The 18,055-nt window shown below is 43.2% G+C and overlaps 1 protein-coding gene across 1 annotated transcript in view; it reads left to right on the forward strand.

Annotated features, from left to right (window-relative positions):
- Positions 1–1,732: 1,732 nt before the first annotated feature.
- LOC106145940 (high mobility group protein HMGI-C-like) overlaps positions 1,733–18,055 on the forward strand; it is a 70,570-nt gene continuing 54,247 nt past the window's right edge. Inside the window, exons 1-3 of the mRNA XM_065075261.1 lie at positions 1,733–1,867; positions 2,617–2,720; positions 7,725–7,864. The gene's annotated coding sequence lies outside the window, so the exon portion shown is untranslated. The remainder of the gene's footprint in view (positions 1,868–2,616; positions 2,721–7,724; positions 7,865–18,055) is intronic.

The raw sequence follows: 18,055 nt of genomic DNA on the forward strand, positions 1-18,055 counted from the left end.
TATATTGCCAGTTGCCTCATTCCAGAGCATGCAGTTGTCTTTTCTGTCCAGGTCTCTTTTGCAAACTCTCACTAATCAAGATTCAGCAACGTAACATACCAAGCCCTGGTAGACTTGGTCAAGGGCTTGCTGCTTCAGAATTGGTCAGAAAGGTGAGAAAGGAGGGAAATTTCCATTGGGAAATTATAATAGGAATTTTCAGCAAGAAAAATAACAACAAAAAATAAATATTTTGCTTGAAAACTGAGAAAGGACCAGGTAAGCACTTTGCACGTAGGAATGGGTATATTGCAATTTGGACTGTTCCTGGGTCCTGTGCACTCCTCAGCTCTGTCCATAAGACAGTGACAGACTTGTAAATGGTAGATCTGGGCTCGGTGGAAGCCCAGAAGAACCCTAATCCAGCATGATGGTCCACATGCAGCAGTAGGTCACAACATCCTTCTCCCCAGCACCTGTAGATCAGCAAGTCACAGCAACTAGGACAGTGACATATTGGTACCATGACTGAGGGCAGTGATCATATGAAAGGTGGTAACATGGCAACTGAATTGGGCTCAAGAGGGTGGCATGTCTGGAAATTATGGTGCAGAGAGAATATGCTTTGGCAGGGCACAAAGTCTTTTCACAGAAACATTTCATCCCTCGGGGTAAAAGATTTGATCACATCTCAGTTGGTGCCAACCTGACATAGAAGAAAAATTATACATTACAAAATGCTAAAAGACAGCTAAAGGGAAAGAGTCAGAAGAGGGGATACACAAACAAAAATAAATCAGAATCACCGTAGACAAAAGAGACTGAAAGGAGAGTGAAAATACAGAAGAACTTCTGGAAAGTAAAGATTTTAGAAAGAAACAAATACTGTAGAAAAAAGGTGAGGAAATAAAAAGCCAAGACATAAAGCCAGGCAGCGTGGTCAGTGTCCTCTATATCAATTTTTAGTGCTCCTTTTCAGCTGCCCTAGGAACAGTTCATAAACCACAGCATTTATTATAGGGGTGGTGTCACACACTGCAAACCTATTTTGCGAATGTTACCACTGGGGGATCGCATGTTGAACTGGCCTCCATTGCAGCTGACAGGCTCAATAAATTCAAAAAGATCAAGAAGAACGCAGGTGACAGAATGTATTTGGAATGTGTGTGTTCTTCTCTCTTTTTGTTCCACAAAGAAAGGAATGTGAATCCCCCATGCTACCAATCACTACATTTTTATTGTAAGCCTTGTAAAATCCAATGTTAAAGCCTAAACTCTCAGGTCATGCAATCATGTGAGTCTCTGCTTTCATTTTTTAAAATGTCAGTTTCTAACCTGTCTACCTGTGGAGAAAAACTTGGAAGCACAAACATGTACAAACTCAAAGACAACTAATTATTGATTTATTTTTTTTTAATGTCTTGTTGCTGGGATTCATGATTTTGAATTTCCAGAATACAGACAGTGGGCACAATGGCTTTCTTGTAGTCAGCACCAAGGCAGATGTGAAGTTTTTGCCATATTCCTTCAATTTAGATATCTGGTAACCCAGTGAACTGCCTTCTGAAAAACCTGTAGGTCTTGATGCGAGCTATACAGCCTTGATCAAGCTTTAATCTGTAGTGAGTGCCTCATAGAGTTGAGCAAGTACAACTGAAGTCTACAAAGCTTAGCCAGCTTTTATTACATGCAGATACATTTCTCCTATTTAATATTTATCACATTTATCTGTTCCTTTTATTTAATGTGGCAGATTTCTTGGAGTGAGCATCCATTACATGCCATCAAAACTGGATACAGCTCCACGGTGCTAAGAAGAACCACGATGTCAAGGATTCTGGACTGAAAAAGCCGTATTGGGATTCCATTCAAGAATTCATTTCATGATGTAAGAGAGAAGGAGCAGCAATTCTGTACATCAGAAAAAGGGAATGCAGGCAGCTGGATCATAGATTTCACGAAAAAGAGTAGCGAGAGAGAATTTCTGGTGTGTTCCCAGGTGCTGCAGCCACCCTTGATGACAGTGTAGACATAGTAAAATGCATTATTTGAAAAAAAGAGGAGAACTCATATCAGAAAGAGCTGGTTGCTTTGAACAAGGCCACTAAAGCATAGTTAAGGTTCTCTGTTAGCCATCCTCTCCGCAGATACCAGGTAGCCCTGTTGGCTCATGACAAAGAGCAGTGGAAATGGGAATTCACTGAGAGTTCTGAGGCCTCAGTCTCCCCTTTGGAGTTACCTCCAGCTCCTGTATTTCTGCCTTGCTGCAGGAATTTGCTGGTTGGTTCTCCAGTACTGTGCTACAGCTTGTCTCCAGCTGTGCACTAGGAATACAAATCACGCCAGTGCTGCAGCAGGGCAGGATAGATGGGAGTACTCGGTTTCCTAAGGCTCCTCTGGGCACTTGTGCTGATCCTCTGCTCCAGCCTTAGGAGAAGCTTCCCTCTGCAGCGCAGCTGCTGAAGCCCTAGTGCTGCTGCCTTCGGGGCTGTGACGCAGAGCTATAGGCAGCAAAACCCGTACACAACCTAGTCTGTGTGGAGCATGCAGCATGTAAGCCATACATGGTTTCTGTTCGTGGAGAAGGAGGAAACTGAGGTTGCATTTCTTCTGTCAATGTGCCTTTCCCATTTACAGTGGAAGTACCATGGAAAATGTAGAAGGACAGACAAGCGGAGGCTGAAAGGTTGAGTTGTTTACAGTCAAACCTTGGGAAGAAGCAGTTTCAAATACTTATTCAGGTATGTGTCATCCACATAAGGACCCAATTTGTTTGCAGGCTCTGGTAGCCAAAGAACTTATATTGAAGAGGGCTGCAGAGTTAGCCATCTGAGCTGACAGAAGTCCAGATGCCCAGATTTAGCAGACAGGAGGAGTGTGTGTACGTCCCCACATCTGCTTGTGTGTTCGTGCTTGCCAGTTCAGACAGCAAGCCAGCTGACCAGATGTTCCATCTTATAACACCCTCCTCGTTCTTGTTAAATTGGTTTAAATTTTTCTGCTTTCTTCTCTTTTCACCCTCCTGGTTGTGTGATCACCTCCTTCCTGGCTGTAGTGCAGGCTGATGCCATTCAGTGCTTGGGCAATGGAGATCACTGGCTTGAGGTTGGAGAGGGGGCAGTGGCTGCTGGCTGGCAATCTCAGCCTCAGCCCCCCTGTGACAGCTCTTTGTGGGCCCTGACAGTGCCAGTGTGGGCCTCATGGCCTGGGGAACAACATCTGTCAGGAATATTTTGGACTAGAAGAATTTGTTATCAGTGAAGGGACAGTGCCAGTTGTGGAGGTGGGCTGTAATGGGGAGAGGGAACAAGGTTTATAAATGAGAAAAAGACCTAAATCAACAGGTTTGAATGGTCAGATTCTGCCTTGTAGGATGAACTGATGCTAGACATTCCTAGACTCAGCAACTTAATTATTTTTCTGGCAAGGGAGAAGTCAGAGGCGGTAAAAAAAACCTAAAAGCAAACAAAGAACCAAACAAACAAATGTAGAAAACAAAAAACCAACATACATTTCTAATGTGCTGGCCTTGACATGTGAAGCAGTCAGATTTAGGATTTCCCAGCTGGTTACCTATTGCCTGGTCATCCCTAGTGCTGGATTTAGTGTTCTTGTCTCCTCTGCATAAGCAGAAACTGAAACATAAACTCTCCATAGATTTATTCTTCAAAATCTGTCACAGGACAGTTGAAGGGAGTGAAAGAAAAGCAGTGTTGTCAACCTAGTAAGAAGAACTAGGCAGCAAGGAGTCTGGGTTTATTAGCATTTCTGCCACTGACTCACTGCATGGTTTGGTATGGTTTTGTCTTTTGCTTCTTCACAGCACTCTTGTAAATATGGTGGGTGTATGTAAATAACCCTGATTTGCTTGGATGGAAGCCATGCAAGAAAGCAACTTAAAAGAGCATAACATGATACTGCAGAGCCTTAGCTGAAGAGCTGGGAAGACATGGCTTCCCTAGAGCCGCTATTAGATATTTTTGTTTGTCTTTGGCACGGCAGCTTCAAGCCCTGACATACTGCTGTCCCTCCTGTGGCTGGCTCCCGCTGTGCTGCAAAGGGAATGGGAGAAGCGCACCCCCTGAATGGGGCAGAGTCCTGCAGAGCAAGCAGCCGTTCCCAACTGAGGGGCAGTGCAAAGAGAGACACACTGCTAGAGGCCACTTCTCTTGAAAGGGAATCTGACAGGATGAAGGTGATACAGTAAAAGGTCCCTTTGTGTTGCTGACTCTCAAACTTTTTCTGGATCCCCTAATTATAGAGTTCTCCCTCTCCCAAAGTGAGGTTGCGATTGTGAAATTCATCTTTATTTTAAAAATATAATTACATTTCTAGTACCTCTATTGCAGAAAAAAAATGGAAATGTAAATCCCAGGTTTTTGGTTTTGTTTTGGTTTTAAAGAAGGAGAAAAGAAGAATCACAACTTTTAAAAAGAAAATACTTTCTGATTTTTGGTACCTTACTCATGACTCTGGAAGGCCTGAGACTGGCATTACTAAGTGGGTTAGTACTACCAGCATCCCAGATTATTAAAGATAGAAACAGAAAACTAATTAGGAGTTCATTTTGTTTTTTTCTCTAATGTTCCACTCAGCTGGTCGGAGTGATACCAGCCTGTTTAATTTCCTTTCCTCCTGCTTGTCAGTTCCACTGTCTGTTTTTCATATTGGTAGCAGAAAGCTCCTGGGTTCATGACATATTTCAGGGAGGGAAGTCCTCTGTCAATATCCAGTGATTCTCCACCTTAGTTTAAGTAAAGTGAATAGGATATACAGGTATATTTCTTGCTGATGGTTCCAAATTTATAAAGCTTACATTTTTGCAGGTGTGTAAACATTTATAGGGGACTGATTGTCCTTGAGATGCAGGTAGCCAGTTGGGGCTGTTCTCTACAGCTGCTATATTAATTATTAATTATCCCGGTCTCTTTGTTACTCTATCTTGCTCTTACCTTTCCTTAGACATGCTTTCTCTTTCTTGTGTCTTCCCTGCAATGTTGTCTAGCCCTGCCCTTTTTCCCCTGGATGCCTCCTCCCCTGCAGTTGTGGCTTTACACTGAATTGCGCGTACCCCTTTCTGCTTGCTGTGTTTCCATCTTTGCTCTTCTGCTCTACTCCTCTGCTGTACCTCTCAAATTTTCTCTCTTTCTTTGTCTCCTGCTGCCTCATTCTTCTATCTCCCGAGGTCTGCTTTCCCAAGAGAAGCTAAGTCGAATTGATCTGCCATTTAATTACCTGATGTGTTCATTGCCTGTGCCTGCTGTTTGCAAATAGGCCTGCCTGCAAAGTCCCTGGGGAAGGTGAGGTTGTGTGGCGATGGGGGAGGCGGATAGATGGGCTGGCAGCAGCTCAACCAGAAGGCAGCTTCCTCAGAAACAAAACACCTGCCAGTAGCACCTGTGCTCGTAAATGTTTGCTGCCATCCTTGGTTGGGTCCCAACACTCGGAGAATGAACATGTCTATTCCATGGCATCAAACCAAGGCAGCTTTCTGGCATGTGTGAAAGCTTTTAACCAGCACTTATACTGAGCACGCTATGCTCAGGTGAAGAAATGCAAGCCAAGAGGCACACACCTCTGCGATTAAGGATACAGGTGTACTGTCAGTCCTTCTTTCAGCCCAGTAGTTTCTGCTCTGATGGGCCATGTCACTGCTCCTCCCCATGGGATGGATGGGTCACACAGAGGTGTGGATGAGGGAGGGCCGTGACTTTATCTTGTTCTGAAACCTTTGCAGAATTTCAAAGGACTTGGTCAGAATACCTAGCTCCAACCCTTATGGCTCCATCTTCCCTAACAGGCACCAGAAAGTTATTGACTTGTCCAAGGTCATTGCAATGATTTCTAGTTCCAGTTAATATGAAATCCATGTCTTCTGTTTCTAGACTGCAGATTCAGTCTTCTTTTCCCAAAGGGATTTAAAGAGGGACTATGGTATGAATAGTAGCAGAGCTATTTAAGGGATGTCTTTGCAGAAACTCTGCCTGTGAATTGAGCTGGTTTGGATTTAACATCACTGAGTTGATTAGAGAATATTAAAAGATTAAACACCAAGACAATTGGTTTTTCCAGATAGGCATAACTAAGGATTTTTGCGCTGAGCATGGCAGAGATGTCATTCCCTTTCCCCATATTTGTGCATATTTACCTAACTTGTTTGTTACAGAAGGAAGATTGTGAGCTCCATCCCTCTGCGAACAACCCAGGGGCTTCGCTTCACCTCCGTGTAACAGCTGGATGAAAGCCCTAGGCTCTGAAAGCCATGCCAATTAATAGGCATTTTCTCCTCTCTTTAAACACCCCATGTGACATAAGCTTTCAGCAGCAAAGCATTCCTGGCAAGAGCAGGCCATTCGCTAACATCAGTCAGACCGAGTTTTGCTGCTTTCCCAACCACTGTCCACGCTGACCCTTGCTGCTAGCAGAACAACACAAATTGCTGTTAAGGGAATAGAAACGGATTACAGCATGTGTATGGGAGAGAGTATTACGTCTGCTTCGTCTGATCAGACATAAGGAATATAGGAACAAGTTAAAACTGAATACTAATACCTAAGAAACACAGAGCAAAGCTGAATTAGCCATAGCGAGAGCTGGCCAGTTGTCTTCATTGCTTTTGTGAAGCAATTTCATTATTTTCTCTGCAGCATCTAGCTAATGGCATTGCAGACGTACTCAATTAATATGGGTAAGGACTCTTCTGGTGGGCAGGGCTGCACACACAAATTCATATCCTTGCATTGTTTCTGCTGGATTTTAGGTGCATGTATTCAACAGAAGAAATACTATCTGTCTGTTTTTTACTATCTCCCTTTCTCAGGCTCCCTTTCTGTCCTTAAAGGCCTTGAGCTTTCTCTGTTTTATTCCTCTGTTCTCTTTCTCTCAGCATTCATTAAGTCAGCAAGCTCTTTGAGAAAGAAGCTGTTTTTTTCATTCTGCATGTGAAGTGTGGCCGTGGTCCTGTCTGGATCCTGGAACTGCTGCTGATCATCTGTAACTGTGCGTGTTCTGTGCAACAGGGAGCACGAGGTGGCTGTGTGGGGATGGTCTTGTGAGCTGTGCCCATGCGGGACACCAGTCAGGTTGTATGCTTGGTGCTGGGCAAAGGCTGAGGATCCTTTTCATTTTTCTCCTTATACTGAGGATTACATTAGAAACAAAGTGTGTGGCGTAGACAAAGGCTTACTTAGGAGATGCAACTTGGGGAAGATTCTTAGGCTGCAGGTGGAACAGAGCTATGACTGCTTCTTCCTAATAGCTGGGGCAGCAGAATGGCTACGGATGTCCATCAGTACAGAGCTGGCCAGCTCTGTCCTCCTAGCCCTTCTTGCTTCTGACTTTGAGCTTTATGCACAGAATATTTGTCAGTTCAGTAAAGCACCTTGATTCAAAAGAGCATTTAAGCTTGTACCTCGGTCTTGCTGAAATCAATGGAATTTAAACACATGCTTAACCTTAATCATACTCTTGAGTATTTTTTCTGAACTGGGCCTTTTATGAGGGTATGAGTCCCTGGGAACTTGTATGAGTTTTGCCTTCTTGCATGCTGCTCTTCATATACTATTGATGGAACAATCTGTTACTCATTAATGCTGCAGATTAAGCCATTTTGCCCGAATCTGTTTTTTCAGCAGATATTTTAACTGCTCGTCTTCTATGATATATTTATTTGATTTCCTGTGCCTAGTTAAAATACAATAGCAAATCTAGATTAGGTTTAATAACTATTTATTCTGTCTCCTCAGGCACACATTGACTGCAGGAGGTGGCATGAACTCAGTGTTGGCATTAAGCTACAGCAGCGATGGCGATCCTACAAAATGGAAAACAGAGGCAGAGAATGAGAAGTCTCCAGTTGCAAATTGTCGTCACGTAGATGTGAAAGGTATGAATCACTTTCACTGGAGTTTCAAGGAGAGATTCCACAGAAATGTGTCAGGAAAGTTCAGGGCCCTTTCAGCTGGTAAATGGACTATTCTTTGTGTCTTTCTGGAGGAGAAGGAGTACAGTCTCATGATTGAGGGAATTAGTTTATCACTGAGAACGCTGAATGGGAGCTCCTGCCACTTTGCTCTGTGTCTTAAGATATTCAAAATTCCGGTGTTTTGAGCTATGATTTGGATTTCTGGCAGCACAACACATGAATTAGATAACTTATTCTTCCCAATAAAATTAGATAATTTTGTGCTGTTTCACCAACCTGTTCTTGTGTGACTTAGGTGATGAGTCTGTGTGTCTGGGACAGGTTTAATGCCTACCCACCCACAGGTTCCTCTTAAGCTGTCATTCTACACTGTCATTTTATCAGAGTTCCCACCTGAGATTGTGACTGCAGTGGTGTGCACTTAGCCTGACTTTCAGCTTGAACTGCTTCCAGCATTGCTGCTTTCCTGGACTTTTAATGATAATTTACAGGTGATCTCACAAATGTTAGAGGACACTAAAACGGGACTGTATGAGCTGCTTGCCCTGGTTGATTATGTTTAACCTTAAGGGAACCTGTCTGTGACAAACTTGCTTTTGCAGTGGGGGAGGGATGCTTTACCAAAGACGAGAGCTTTTCCCATGCTGTCAGCTCCCAAACAACTGAAGATCTATACTTAACACTGCAGAGAGAAGAGGGAGGGTATTTCCTTTGGCCTGGTTATGTTGCCAGTTGAACAAACCCAAAAATCATGTCTTTGGGTGGCCCACCAAATCCTCAGTATGTAAAATCTAGAAGCAATAATTTGCTAAGATGTTTTCCTGAAGGTCATATAGTTATCAAAGTGGAAGTATCACTGGGAGAGACAGTTGTAATTGTACATGAAGGTGGTCTGATTAATTAAATCTAAAAGAGTCTTCCAATCTAAAAAGCAATAGTAGTCCTTCTTAGATGGACTGCATGATTTTGTATGCCCTGTAATGATTCTGCTGGATAATTTACACATTCTCTGAGGATTGGCCTATCTGATTTGGAGGACTTTACACTGGGGGCAGGAGGGGAATTACCTCAGCTGCAGAATGGAGCTGTGCTCTAGTGCTCTGCTGCTGTACTGGGTTGTTCTGTGAGCAGCCAGCTCTGCTTGCCCCGCAGGAGCTCTGGGGTGCCAGTGGGCTGAAGCTCAGAGACGAGACAGCTAACACTGGTTTCTTTGAGAAGTATCTGGAACATGTGGCGTTGTTTCCGTTTCTGAGTTGCTTATTAACAAGGATAAAAATCTACTATTTCTTTTTGATCTTTTCCTTCACAGATAGCTTGAAACACCCTTTTCCAAGTACTTTCCAAGGAACTTGCCCTTTTTCTCTCTGAAGAAGCTCTTACTCTGATTACCTGTTGTAATGGAGGCTCTGTATGGGACTGCCTTAAAAAACCACTCAACAGTTTCAGAAATCACAGCTCTCTGGAGATAGTACTAGCTGCTGGTTTCTGTTAGAGTGTAGTTCAAAGCAACTGATTTGGTGTGTACAGTGGCACCTGAGTGGAGCCCAAGTTTTGTCGGAGGCTCTTTCATGTGGTACATTTCCCTGCTGCTTAGAACTCATGGAGAAACTTTGCTTCAGGCCGTTACCAAAGCATCTTACTACAGCCCTCATGATTCTGCTCCTCACTTTTACCATAAAATATTGAGTTTTAAGCAATGCAACATTTACTCAGCTGTAGGCTTTGTCTTAGATGTGAACCTGAATGAAATTAGGTACAGTGGGATCAGCTACTGGGGGTTTGGGCTATAAAGAAGCTGAATGTAGTTATATATATGGTTTATAACCTCTAAAGCAATCCTTACCTTTTCACTGTAACCAGGAAATCTGTGATCTGACAAAAGAGACTGATTTCTGACTCAGTTTCCAGATCTAAGAGGTTCTGGACGAGTAACCAGACCTTTTATAGGTATTCATGCAAGTAGTTCACATGAGACTAATTACAATTGGTTGTTTTGTTCCAAAGTGGGAAGGATTGAATCTGCTTGATGTCACTGGAAACTTTCTGTATTGCAGTATTAACTTAATTCTATTTGACTTTACATTGAATACAACTATTTGGTGACTTCTTTCATTTCTAACACCCATTTCAATGGGAAGATGTGGCCCTACACAACCGCTTAAGTAGCAGTCACAGATATATAATGTTGTCCCAAGTTACAACTCCTACAAAGCTAATTTTGTGCTAGTACAACCAGTAAATCCACCTGACTTCCCATTGTTGCTGAAGATCTTATTTAGGCTCAAACTTAATGTTTCTGCTCCCCCAGTGACCTTTTGCTAACCGGTGTCTTTAGCTATTTAAAGAAAATATTCCAGAGTTCTCATTTTTACAGAATTTTAGTGCCTGGGAAGTATGCCAGATGGACAGACATAGAAATGAGAGTCCTCTTGGGCTTTTTTGAACAGGTACAGCATAAGCAAACTACCATACAGTCCTGTGCTCCACACTTTACCAGTTTGCCTCAGTCCTGAACCAGATGGATCCCTACTGAGAGGAGAAGACACTGTAGCCCTCCTGGTCAATCTGAAATGCTAGCCTGACTGCCCAAAAATTTGGAAATATGAGCTGATTGCCTGTTTCTTTAGTGGTGCAGGTGGCTATCCAGCAGAAGGTGGACTAACACCATCAACCAATTTCAGATAATAAAAGTCCATCACACCTTTAGTCCAACACTGATCTCTGTCAGCTTAATATCAGGCACATAAATGCAAAGACTTTATATCACAGTCCTCTGAGATTTGCCTCATAGGCTTTTACAGACCTCCCTAATTGTCTTTTGCTATCTTGGAAATCTGTATTTCTACTAATTAGCTGACTATTGGAAAACATGGCTGGACACTGCTATTGGCAGAATTAGGCTGGCTCTCACCAATTTGTCATTGTCCTGCATGGCCCTAGAGATGGCAATTTGCTCTTGCCTGCTTATATGGTAGCAAGACGCTGAGGAACTTACAGCTCATCTTTGATATACTTAGAAAGGAGTGTGAAGATGATGCAGTGTTGTCTCTCACTCCCCCTTATTTTATGTAGAATTAGAGCCCACGAATGTGAGGAAAAATAGCCATGACTGCAGTTAAGGCATTGTGCAAGTTTTCCTCCCACAGCTACGCTGCTGCAACTCAGTCTAGTTATTTTTTTTTTCCAAACGTGGGTTCCCACAGTTTGTGCTAAAGCCCCTTTTCCAAACTGGTTTTCGAACATCTTCCAGATTCTGACATGTAGCAGCACCTGAGGTGTGCTCTCACAGGAGCTCAGTCCAGCTCAGTCCAGGTCAGTACTCATCTTTGTTAATGTACCTCTGCACCTCCTCATTCCTAGACCTGGATCTTTGCTGAAAGATAGTTATAATCCTAGCAGAGCGTGTAACAACAACTCTGTTTTCTTGAGCCAGGGTGGTAGATTGAACTAATCAGCCCGGTTTATACTTGTTATGAAGGCAGGAGGGAAATAGAACAGGCAGCCTTTGCTCTCAGAGTCTTACTAATGACTGACCTGTTACTGTCCTTTGGTCCTTTCTCTCTGCCTGCTTGGGAAGCCATCCTGCAGACACTTTACCTGCAGGAGGAGACCACAGAGAGGTAATCTGACTAGAGTCACCTTGTGTGCTTCTGAAAGTGAGTCTGAAAGCAATCGCAAGGATTTCAAAGCTCCTTACTGAAGCGACCTTGTTGCACATTAAGATGTACCAAAAGAGACAGGCTAAAGCAATAATGTGGTTACAGGTATCACATTGCTCTTTGTCTAGCCAGGCCTTGTACTTCTTCTTTGTTAACTACTATAACCAGATAAAACACAAGGACCTCTGTAAAAGGAAGTCACTGTAGCAGACAAGATGACTTATGAGGGACGGACAGTTTCAGTGGTGTTATAAAAGATACACTTTTTTGCATTGTTCTGAAGTGAAAACATGAAAGCTGCAACATAATTCTTCTGGTTTGATAAAACTGCAGGCATGGTGACAGCTGCATGTAATAATGATTATTTAACACCTTGTTAGTCCTCAGAGACCCATGCAGAATTAAAGTTGTGTTTTACCAAGTGATGCACACACAGGCCGTGACGTGAACAACTTACAAGACAATAGTTGTAGCACTAGTAATGGCTTTAAATGTTAAGGGAATTGTGTATCTCTGTTTAGGTATATATTAAGTATCTATCACTGTGGCATTTCTGGAATTGCAGTCTGTGTTAATCAGGAGGCCATTGTTATGCAGCTACAAATCACAGGCACAAGTAAGCAACCTTTCACTCAGCTTTGCTTCCAGCTTAGTTTCCTGTATTTACCAAGGTTTACGCTCTGCCTGAAACCACACAGACATACAGAGGTATCTAGCACAGAATCACAAGCAGAAACCAAATGTGTCATTTCAATATCTAAGGACTACCTTTTCCTAAGCAGCAAGCAGAGAGATTGAGAGAGCAAGCAGCAGAAGGGAGAGAGAGATGAAAGGATGGTAAAGGGAAAAAACTAAGGAGGGGTACCAGTTGAAAGAGAATAGATAATCACATAGAGGAAGAAGCCAAACAGAAACATGAATGTTTAAGTGAGGCAGGGAGAGAAGGATGGATGAAGAAAGATTAGAAGGTTAAAAATGGGAATGAAAAATTTCTAAAGGTAAAATTGAAATAGAAAAGCATACAACAAAAGGAGAGTTTCATTAAAAAGAAAGAATGGAATTATTGCAAGGCAGGCACAGGAATGAGCATCTGCTCTAAAGAAAGCCCGTGACTGGAACATTGCGAAGAGAACAATGAGATGACCCATGGCCAACAATTTGCACTGGTTCTCATTAATGCTGGGATGTTAATGGCTACCTTTCCCAAATCTCCTCTTTCCTGGAGTACCTTTTCTTTTTGAAATGCTCAACATCAAATACAAAATTGAGGCAGTTTCACCAAGAGGGACTACATCCCTGCTGTGTTGAGCTTTCAGGTTGAGCTGGCTGTTCCAGTCAAGTCCAAGTCTTTATCAGTCAACACCAGGATCTTCCTTTAATGTATGTTACCTGCTCTCTTATTATTGTTGTTATTATTACTACCACCACTTTATTCTAGAGTTTATTCAGATGTTGATCATGGTCAAATTCAACCGTAATAATCATTGTCAAAAAATCTTCAAGTAGTAATAAGCAAAGGAAATAATGTTACTCCTCAGTCCAACCAAAAAAATATTTGAAAAATGTACGTTTCATCAGGGAACTTCAATTTAATGAAGCTGTACCTACAAGCTTTTGAATCAGCCGAGGAGGCAAGATGGACATGAAGCATTTCGCTAAAGCTGAGCTTTATCTGGAAGAGTTTGTTGTTGACATCATCGCACTGTGAGACAGCCATGCAGTCTGATGGATACAGGCAAAAAGTAATTTGGGGCTGTATCCCTGGAGAATGATCACCTCTAACATCACAGTGCTCTCCAGTAGATTGTTGAGGCATTAGGGGAAGAGTGCCTCCCGCACACTTACGCCTCTACAGCTGTGGGTTTGTTTTTCTGGCAAGAGCTGATCTTCTCTACACCCACGACTTGGTAAGATCAGTCAGTGTTGTACGGCTGCAGTCCATGAACAGAAGGATCAGCTGTTTACAGTGTCAGCAGATGTAGAGCCCTGAACGTACAAAAATATGTCCGTGCATGTATTTTAGAAGAAATGTGCTCTCTTGGAGTATGTGTTGTCTGTGTCTCTTGAACTTTAATTTTTTTGCCGCTGTATTTTCTAGCTAAGTCTTCATGGTTGTTAGGCCTCTGCACTTTTCAGTTCTTGTTGTTCCCCCCAACACAGCTAAACAAGGCCTCAGGTTCAGTTTTCCAAATCAGGCTCCACAGACTTGACTAGACAGATCTCCACAGGGAACAAAGTCACATAGAGTTCTGTGACAAAACCCATTGATCTGACAGGGACTGAGATAAATCTGCCTCAAAACGTTAAAGCAATAGAAATGCGGATCCGCAATGCAAGATTTCAGCGACAAAAACAGGGAGCTGACAGGGACTCAGACAAATCCATCCATGCTGAGTGACTATGCATCCGTTCCACACACAGCTGCCTGCTTAAAGAGATAGTGATGAGAGATCCCCACACAGCATCTAACACGGCATCGGCATTTGTTAGGAGATTAGTGTCGGCAGGGAGAAATACCCAATTAAAGAGGTATTACGCTGCCATTGGCGGATTGGGAGCAAGTAGCAATAATCATGCCAGCCACTGCCACAATAACGGTGCTGTGATGGAAAAAAATGGAAAGCAAAAGAATTCAAAGAAGAAAGAGAAAGCAGAGCACATTCATGGGTTTGGACCTGTGGCAATGGAATAGCTCAAAAGAAGATAACCAGCTCAGACTCCAATTTAAAAATGTATGGGGCCAGGACAAAAAGCAGTCTACAGAGCAAAATGGCAACTGCGTCATTCACGGTCCACAGGGTCCAGCTAGAAGAGGTGCAGCAGAAGCAGCGACTGCGGAGCGGTAGGAGCTGGTGCTCAGTGTGGGCTACCGGTGCATTTACACTGCACTTTGCACAGGCTGCCTAGGACCCAATAGCATCAAAGCATGAGAAATGCCTTCCTGGAGCAAACTGATGGTCCAGCTGGTCAAATGTTCTGTCTCCCACACGTGGAAATGATGTGCTCTTCTGGGGGAGCCTGTAAGCCTTGGCATGTTCAGCTGTTTTCCCACAGTGTTCCAAAGTGTTGGATCAGGGGTGCCAGAGGATACATCCCTGCCTGGTTTTCAATATCTGCTTGTGGATCTGTTTTTGAAACTGCGTAGTAACTTTTGAACCTGATGGTAGCACATACCTCCTTTGAAGGCTGGCTGGTGACTTACATTTAAAAAATAAAAAGAAGGGCGAATTAAGAAGGGGACCTGCGACTAGAGTAGTGGCCTCATGCTTGCAAAACTCCAGCTCCATTCCCTGCTGTGTTGTAGACAAGGTGCTGGGGGTGAGGCTTTTAGATGCTTAAAGATGACAATTTTCAGAAACAAACAGTATCTAATTCCCATTGAAATCAATCAAAATGAAATGGACTCCTCAGGGCTTTTCAGTTCAGTGATTTGAATTGTGGTTGTGCCTTTCATGTGTTTGAAAAGTGTATCAGTCAACTCTGCATCCATAGGTTTCTTAAGGACCTTTAAAACTTGCCTTTAGTCTCTGTGTCCTATCTTCCAAGAGGATTAGAGCTGTCCCTCTCAGGGAGGTGTGATAAGGAGAAACATGTTAGAGACCATGAAGGGTTCATCTGCTAAGGGGAAGGAAGGACATGTGAGGTCCTGAACCATCTAACGAAGACAGAGGACAGTCAGAGGTTCACATTTGCCAGAGGCACTCAGCTGAAGATGAGCTGGTGAAATGGGCAACTGACCTTTCCACACATTCCCAGAAAAGCCTTGATCACACAACAGCATAATCGTGGTTGGAAGGGAAAGGAGGTGTGGAGGTGACCATTGAAATGTAGCCCCAAGGATGCTGCTGACAACTCTCTTTCTCTCTCTGTTTCTGTCTGTGTTTGAGTTTGAAATGTGCCAGCTATGTTGAATCCATCAAATGGCCACTGTCTGATGTGGGGTCAGCTGTTTCAACATGCTTCCCAGCTAAATGGAATGCATGAGTGCTGTGTGGTCTTGACAAACTTCGGCATGGCCTGCATCAGCTTCTGTGCTAGTGGTGGCTTTTCTCAGGCTTCTGAGGTGGAGTGGAAGCTGATGGCAGAAGGCTGCCTTGTTAGTCAAGGTGCTGACTCCACATCCTCCAATGATAAAGCAACAGATGTTGCAAAAATTGTCACTAACTAGAAAATACTTGTTGGCATGTGCTTGCTGTGGAACCTGTCAGGGAAATGCTGCCTGTGTGGTGCTAGCAGAAGCTGCTCTTGGATTTCCCTCTGACTGCCCTTACCAGAGGCACAGGGATTTATCTTGCTTGCTTTCTCACTTCTGTTCTATCTGCTAACCATTCTAACTGCCCGTCTGGTTTCAGGTTGTTCATCAGTTTTCTTGCTTGGGAATGTGAAACAACAAAAGCACTTCATGTGCTGAAGTAGTTTTTCTGGAAGGGATAAAACACGGCTGCAGCCAGGTATGCTTTTTACAGCTTGGAGCTCAGCACCCTGATGTTGTTACTGTAAGCACCAGCCTTTCAGATGTGGTGCACACGATGGCAACATGAGAATGGCTTTGATGTAGTGATTTGCCTTTTAGGGAGCGTACAGTATCACATAACTCACAGACCAGAACACTCTTACAGGATGAGTGTTACACTTCTGGCTTGCCAGATGCTAGCTGAGTCTGGGCCAAGCTGCTGAACGAGCCATAGTTTTTCACTTTTGTCTTCCTGGCAGATTTTGGTGCTAACTGTTTTAAGCAACGTGGTGGGTGACCTTAGACTCAGATAGATCTAATGACAGTGTAGAAATGCAATTGATGCACGTGTGACTGAGAGGTAGTGACATAATGTCAGAAAGGGACCTTCTGCTAATACTAACTACAGGTGATTCTCCCTTTGGCTTAGAGGGTCTGGGAGTCTGTTTTAGTATCTAAAGAATGCGTATGTGACTTAACTATTAATAGTATCCACCTCTAGTACATTTCCTTACAGTGTCATTTAATGCTTAAAAGAGCAATCCCATCACGGAGTCATTCTGCTGCTGCAGCCCATCAAATAAAATGACTGTGGATTCAGAGAATTAATATAATGGGTGAGCAACGCTCAGGGAAGCTCATGTGCCGAGAGCAAGTTGTAAGACCAAGCACGTGCTGCAACTGCGTGATGCATTGCTTATGCACAAGGAGCCTCCTCAGAGCCTGCTTTACCCCACAGCTGTCCCGGGGAGGGATGTGCTGCTTTACCCCGTGCTCTTCCCTGCTGGCCCTTTACAAGCAGCACTGCAAGGAAGCTGGAGCCCTTCAGCAGCTGTTTGGCAAGTGGCTTCTTTTGCTTTGTGCTCTCTCTCGCTCATAGGCCATTTTAGCTGCTTGGACACTCTCCTCTACTTGCTCTTTAAAAAACGGTGCTTTGTTTGTTTGGTGGTTTTTGGTTTGTATTGGGGTTTTTTTTATTTGTATCAGAAATAATATACAACAAAAAATAGGACACAGAGACCAAAGTTCTGAAGTTCCCCAGCCTGTAGGCTCCTGGTTTGTGGTCATGTGTAGTCTGTTAAGGGGGGTAGTGGGCTGATCTGCTTTAATTTAACATGTTTCCTGGGATTATTTATAGGAGTCTAAATAGTATCACAAGTGTTATTTTGACAGTGCATCTGCCCCTTACCCAGGTTAAAGTGAAAAAACTTCTCATAACATCCTAATACTTGCTATGTTTATAACGTTCTTTATAAATTAAGAGTGTTTTTTGCAGTTGTACCATCTTTGTCTCACATCACCAAGCTTCTTAATTTGTGATAAATGGCACCTGTGAAAAGATTATAAAATAACTACATTTTACAGTGTCAGGCACCCCAGCAGCCAAAAGCTCTAAGTTGTAGCCTTAACTGTCCCACAAGTGTGTTTCGTCTTCTACTCACTGGCTGAACTGTGGAGGTGCCAGGACAGTTTCAGCTATAAGAGGTGTTGAGTGTCTTGAAAGGGCTATGAGGTTCTAGAGCTGTGTAAAGCATCACTATTATTGCTGGTTTTATAGATAAGTAAAAGCATGTTTGCAGCAAACAACAACAAAAAAGTATTTCCCAGCTTTGAATGTGATGTATAGAAAGTGCTCTGTTGTTCAGCTGTTATGGTACCTCATAACGGTGAAATATAGGGTGTTCCTCCGGTTGTATTACAGCTGTGAAACGTGTCTCCTGAAATATTAGGCATGGCAACCAGCTTGGATGTAAGTAATAAGCATGTGCATAGTTGGCATTTTAGAAGCACAGGAAGGCCATTTGTTCAAGCACCATCTTGAGCCTTCACTTCCCAAGAGTAACTGTTTTGTTCTCTCTGGGTGCTCTGGAAACGCTTGCTATTTAATTTAGCTGTGAACAGGTTTCCTTTGCTCTGCTTCGGACTATTTTCTTAAGAGAGGTTAAGCTGTACTTGAGGTAGCAATGTGCCCTGAGAACAAAAAGCTGTTTATTGAGGGCTTCATAGCAATACTAATCTGGAGCAGGTGTTTGCATCAAA

This window comes from Columba livia, chromosome 10, assembly GCF_036013475.1.
Source record: "Columba livia isolate bColLiv1 breed racing homer chromosome 10, bColLiv1.pat.W.v2, whole genome shotgun sequence".
NCBI lineage: Eukaryota > Metazoa > Chordata > Aves > Columbiformes > Columbidae > Columba > Columba livia.